At 46.9% G+C, this 5,564-nt stretch overlaps 1 pseudogene; it reads left to right on the top strand.

Moving 5' to 3' along the window:
• The first annotated feature begins 2,917 nt into the window (after nt 1-2,917).
• LOC116536374 lies at nt 2,918-3,095 on the top strand (annotated as a pseudogene).
• Nucleotides 3,096-5,564: the final 2,469 nt, after the last annotated feature.

Genomic DNA, 5,564 nt, shown 5'->3' with positions numbered 1-5,564 from the left:
TGTGACTGGATCTCAATTTTATGGTGTAGTGATCCCGGAGTCAGACCCAGGTTCAAATCACATTCCTTTACATATTAACTGTGCTACTTTGGGCAAGTTGCCCACATCCATTCATTGGAAACTTAAGGATAATAAAAATTCCTACTCCATAAGGTTATTGTAAGGACTAATAATTTCATACCTAACAAGCAGTTTTGAGCAGTGCCTGGGCACAAAATGAGTACTCAATACGTATTCCCTATCATTAGGGGTTCTCTCAAGGTGCTATTTTAAGATTTTTTTAAAAAAAGAAATCAAAAGATATCTGCTGTGAAATAAGAATGATGTATATTGGGTCGGGCACAGTGGCTCAGGCTTGTAATCTCAGCACTTTGGGAGGCCAAGACAGGCAGATCACCTGAGGTCGGGAGTTTGACACCAGCCTGACCAATATGGAGAAACCCTGTCTCTACTACAAATACCAAATTAACCAGGTGTAGTGGCACATGCCTCTAATCCCAGCTACTTGGGAGGCTGAGGCAGGAGAATCTCCTAAACCTGGGAGGCAGAGGTTGTGGTGAACCAAGATCGTGCCATTGTACTCCAGCCTGGGCAACAAGAGAGCGAAACTCCATCTCAAAAAAAAAAAAAAAAAAAAAAGAATGATGTATATTGGCCTCTACCCCAGGTTCCTGGCACAGAGCTTCGAAACCCTTGTGATTTCCTGAGCAACAGGAGTTCTAGGAGAAATTTTTGTTGGAGTTATTTGGTCTGTGCCCCAGGTACCTGAGACAGAGCTCTTAAACCTTTATAATTTCCTGAGTGATCGGAACATCTGACTTAGGGCTCTCGAATCTCTTGGAAGTTTTCTGAGGAGCATCTTTTTTTCTAATGAGGGGCCTCTTGGTGAGCTCCTGGACAGCACTGATCACTGGAAAGACTGAGCCATGACTAGAAGCTTGGAGCTTTCAGCCCCACCCTCCATTCTTTAAAGATGGGGACGGGCTAGAGGCTGAATTAATCATTGACCATGCCTACCTGATGAAACCAAAGTCCTGAACTTCGGGGTTCAGACAGCTTCCGGGTAGAACACAGCCATGTGCTGGGAGGGTGGTGTACCCCAACTCCATGGGACAGAAGCTCCCCACTTCTGTGGGGACCCTTCCACACCTGGTCCTATGTATCTCTTCATCTGGCTGTTCATCTATACTTTTTTTTTTTTTTTTTTTGAGACAGGGTCTCACCCTGTCACCCAGGCTGGAGTGCACGGCTCACAGCAGCCTTGATCTCCCGGGCTCAAACAGATCGTCCCACCTCTGCCTCCTGAGTAGCTGGGACTATAGGCATGCACCACCATGCCCGGTTAATTTTTGTATTTTCTTTTCTTTCTTTTTTTTTTTTTTTTACGGAGTCTTGCTCTTGTCGCCCAGGCTGGAGTGCAATGGCACAATCTCAGCTCACTGCAACCTCCGCCTCCTGGGTTCAAGCGATTCTCCTGCCTCAGCTTCCTGAGTAGCTGAGACTACAGGCACATGCCACTGTGCCTGGCTAATTTTTGTATTTTTAGTAGAGATGGGGTTTCACCATGTTGGTCAGGCTGGTCTCGAACTCCTGACCTCATGATCCTCCTGCCTCAGCCTCTCAACATGCTGGGATTACAGGCGTGAGCCATCGCACTCAGCTGGTCGATCGTGCCACTGCACTCCAGCATGGCAACAGAGCAAGACTCTGTCTCAAAACAACAATAACAACAAAAAATCCCTACAATATATAAGTTCTCTCAATATTCAAAAGCATAAGGAGCGAGCAGGATGATTATTAAAAAGGGTTTATCCAGAAATACAACAACTGTCAGATTATAGGAACCTCTGCAATGCAATGTCATGTCCACTGAGGTTTGGCATTGGAGATGCAAGCAAATAAATATCACCCTCCTTGGGGAGGGCCACTAACTTGAGCCCTACCTGTCATAAGGATCAGACCTAAAAAGATGTTCTTAAAATCCAGAGATTGGGTTGGGTGTGGTGACTCATACCTATAATCCCAGCACTTTGCGAGGCAGAGGCAGGCAGATCACGATGTTAGGAGATGGAGACCATCCTGGCTAATGCAGTGAAACCCCGTCTCTACTAAAAAAATACAAAAACATTAGCCAGGCATGGCGGCATGCACCTGTAGTCCCAGCTACTTGGGAGGCTGAGGCAGGAAAATCTCTTGGACCCAGGAGGCGGAGGTTGCGGTGAGCCAGGATCATGCCACTGCACTCCAGCCCGGGTGACAGAGCGGGACTCCATCTCAAAAAAAAAAAAAAAAAATCAGAGATTGAAGGAAGTCAGTATTCCCCCACCTGACCAGATGCCTGAATCAAGAATATTAGCACATTTTAGAACCAAACATGAATGGGCTGAGATACAGTTCCTGACCTCTCTTGCCACTTTCCGTAATTAGCCACACCAGCAACCACTTTGGAAAGGTGCTAAAGTTTACCCACTTACTAAAAACAGCCTAATCACACTTAAAATTAGCAATATACCTAAATCCATATTTCATGATCCACGGTCCCAGAACACTTGCAGTAAACTTATGAGTGGGGAAGCGGGAATAAGTCTGGCTATTAAAATGCTGATTTCTGGGCGTGGCTTTTGAGGATATTGGTAACACAAGTGGTTGCTCACTACAGCTACTCGCTGGAAACAGTACTAAAGAACCAGGGTGTAGACAACTCCTCTGTGCAAGTCACTGACACTGTACCTGTGTTTATACTGTGGACCCAGGAACCAAGCAGCCACGGCGGCAGGGTCGGTGTGCATGGAGTCAGCCGCTGTCTTTCCCTCACCAAAGCTGACTTGGCTGCCTTTTTTGCTGAAGCCATAAGTGGAGACCAAAGCTAAGCTATGGCACCTTAATTACGAAGGATCCCTTCCAAAAGGGAAGACAGAGCTTTGCGCAGTGGCAGTATCAGAGCCAATGAGGTTTATCCAAGGCACGATTACTGCTAATTGAAAACAGAAGGGAAGACAGGTGGCTTTACCCTCCCTTAAATGAACACTTCTTCCTCAGATGGATTTCCTTTTCCTGATCACCATGCTTCTGCCAGCAACTTACCAACTCATTGGATGCCTCATCCACAGCCAGAATGCCAGACACCCACATTGCTTCTGATCATAAATGAATTCACAGCAAAAGAAATGGGTCCGTATGCTGGTAACCCCCAGATGCTCTGGTCTTACCATGGTCCTCAGGGGCAGGTGATCTTCTGGATGTTAGAATCAATGGCCCATTGGAGGCTGAGCTACAGCATCCGCTGGCAGACTCCACCTGGTGATGCTGGGGTTCTGTTCCATCAGATGCAGTACAATGGACGGCAGCCGGGGTAGAAGTGAGTGCATCTCTGACTGCTACACCTATGACCCTTTCTCTAGATGTTTATTTCCCATCTCCATTACTTTGAATCAAATCCCTTTTGGATTCATGTAGCAAGTGATTTCTGTTCTCTGCTGCTGAGACCTGACTGGTATGCTTACTGAACCAGAATCGCTCAGGGAGGATCTGGACATTTGCCTTTTTAACAAATTAGAAATTTACTGATAAAAGTTCTTTGCAGGAGCTACAGGGTAACTTACTTCAGGTGGATGGCTGTCAAGGACACTTCATCCCGACCATGGGGACGCTCAGTGACCCACTCCTGCCCTACAACAGACAGCACCTTGCTAGTGACCCACTATCTGATTACAGAATGTGGGCATGAACTTGGAACTGGGTGAACTGGGAATGGGGTGAAATGGATGGCAGCCAGGCCCTGGAGCAGGAATGGCTAGATTCAAATCCTGTCTCCACCGCTCTCTAGCTATGTGGCTTCCCGTAAGTCACTTTACTTCACTGTGCCTGTTTCCTTGAGGAGAGTAATGGTATCTATCTTATATTGTTGTTCTGAGGATTAAATGAGTTCATACATATGAAGAGCTTAGATGAGCTATCTGGAGCCAGGTGCGGTGACCCACACCTGTAATCCCAGCACTTGGGAGGCCAAAGCAGGCAGATCACTCGAGGTCAGGGATTCGAGACCAGCCTGGCCAACATGGTGAAACCCTGTCTCCACTAAAAACACAAAATTAGCTGGGTATGGTGGCAGGTGCCTGTAGACCCAACCACTTGGAAGGCTGAGGCAGGAGATCACTTGAACCTGGGAGGCAGAGGTTGCAGTGAGCCAAGACCGTGCCACTGCATTCCAGCCTGGGTGACAAGAGCAAAACTCCGGCTCAAAAAAAAAAAAAAAACACTTCACCTTTCAGTGTATGAAATATTCTCTTCCCCCACCCTCTCCATCAACACACACAACCTCATTTGAGATTCAAAATATTTTCTTAGATGAGGCAACAAAGGCCCAGAGAGGGTAAGTGACTTCCCCAAGGTCACACAGTATGTGACTAGCAAATGCAAAACTGTAATGCAAACCAAGGACTTCAACTTATTTTTCCTGTATTCCAGGTATAAGGACAAGATCTCCTCAGCATCTGGCCCCAAGGAGGTCAAACACAGCTCTGCATCCTGTGGGCCTTGAGTGGGAAGTGATTCAACCACCACCTACAGCTGCAGAAACTGTGTGTGCCAGAATAGTGTGACTGTATTAACATCTTGCCCTGCAATTTCCTTCCAATGTTCTTCCCAGAAATTGCTCTAAAACTCCAGGTCCCCATGGAAACCACAGGAGAGATTGCCTATTCACTCTAAGTGAAATCCTGCTATGACTGTTCCCTTGATAATAAATGGATGCGTGTGTGTGTGTGTAGATGGAGTCTCCCTCTGTCACCCAGGCTAGACTGCAATGGCGTGATCTCAGCTCACTGCAACCTCCGCCTCCTGGGTTCAATAGATCCTCCTGCCTCAGCCTCCCAAGTAGCTGGGATTACAGATGTCTGCCATCATGCCCAGCTAATTTTTATATTTTTAGTACAGACAGCGTTTCACAATGTTGGCCAGGCTGGTCTCAAACTCCTGACCTCAAGTGATCCAGCCGCCTTGGCCTCCCAAACTGCTGGGATTACAGGCATGAGCCACTGTGCCCAGCCAATAAATGGATGTCATTATTTAAAGCCTGGGCCAAACAGATACCTGCTGTGAAGTTCAGGGCCAAAGCCACATTCTCTCTGGACTTCGAGGGTAAATGAGGTAGTTCATTCGCTGGTGCTATGCTGCGTGGTCAGCTAGGAGGAAAGGAGAAAAGTATACTGTGAGCTCCTGCTCTCAGTATCAGACGCAAGACACAGAGCTTTCCATCTGTGTTTGTGACAAGAGGCTGGAATGAGGTGCCTGCCAAGAATGTGCGAGGGGAACTCATTAAATAAATCCACGGTATTCTTTGCTCTCTGCAGAAGTCATTTATAATGTGCTTTTCAGACCAAAAGGTGGAAGCGTAGCGCCTGGAGTTAAGGCTGAAAAGACTGCAAACAAAACCTGTTTGAAAAAGGGCAAGATAATCTAAAAAAGGAACAGAATCTAGTTAAAGGGAAAAACTCAAAGAACAGGACTTGACCAGGCACAGTGGCTCACCCCTGTAATCCCAGCACTTTGGGAGGCTGAGGCGG

The sequence above is a fragment of the Sapajus apella genome, unplaced genomic scaffold (assembly GCF_009761245.1).
Source record: "Sapajus apella isolate SASKATOON/1434 unplaced genomic scaffold, GSC_monkey_1.0 scaffold3, whole genome shotgun sequence".
Taxonomy (NCBI): Eukaryota; Metazoa; Chordata; class Mammalia; order Primates; family Cebidae; genus Sapajus; species Sapajus apella.
The sequence above is the reverse complement of the archived record's forward strand: the minus strand, read 5'-3'. Positions and strand labels throughout refer to the sequence as shown.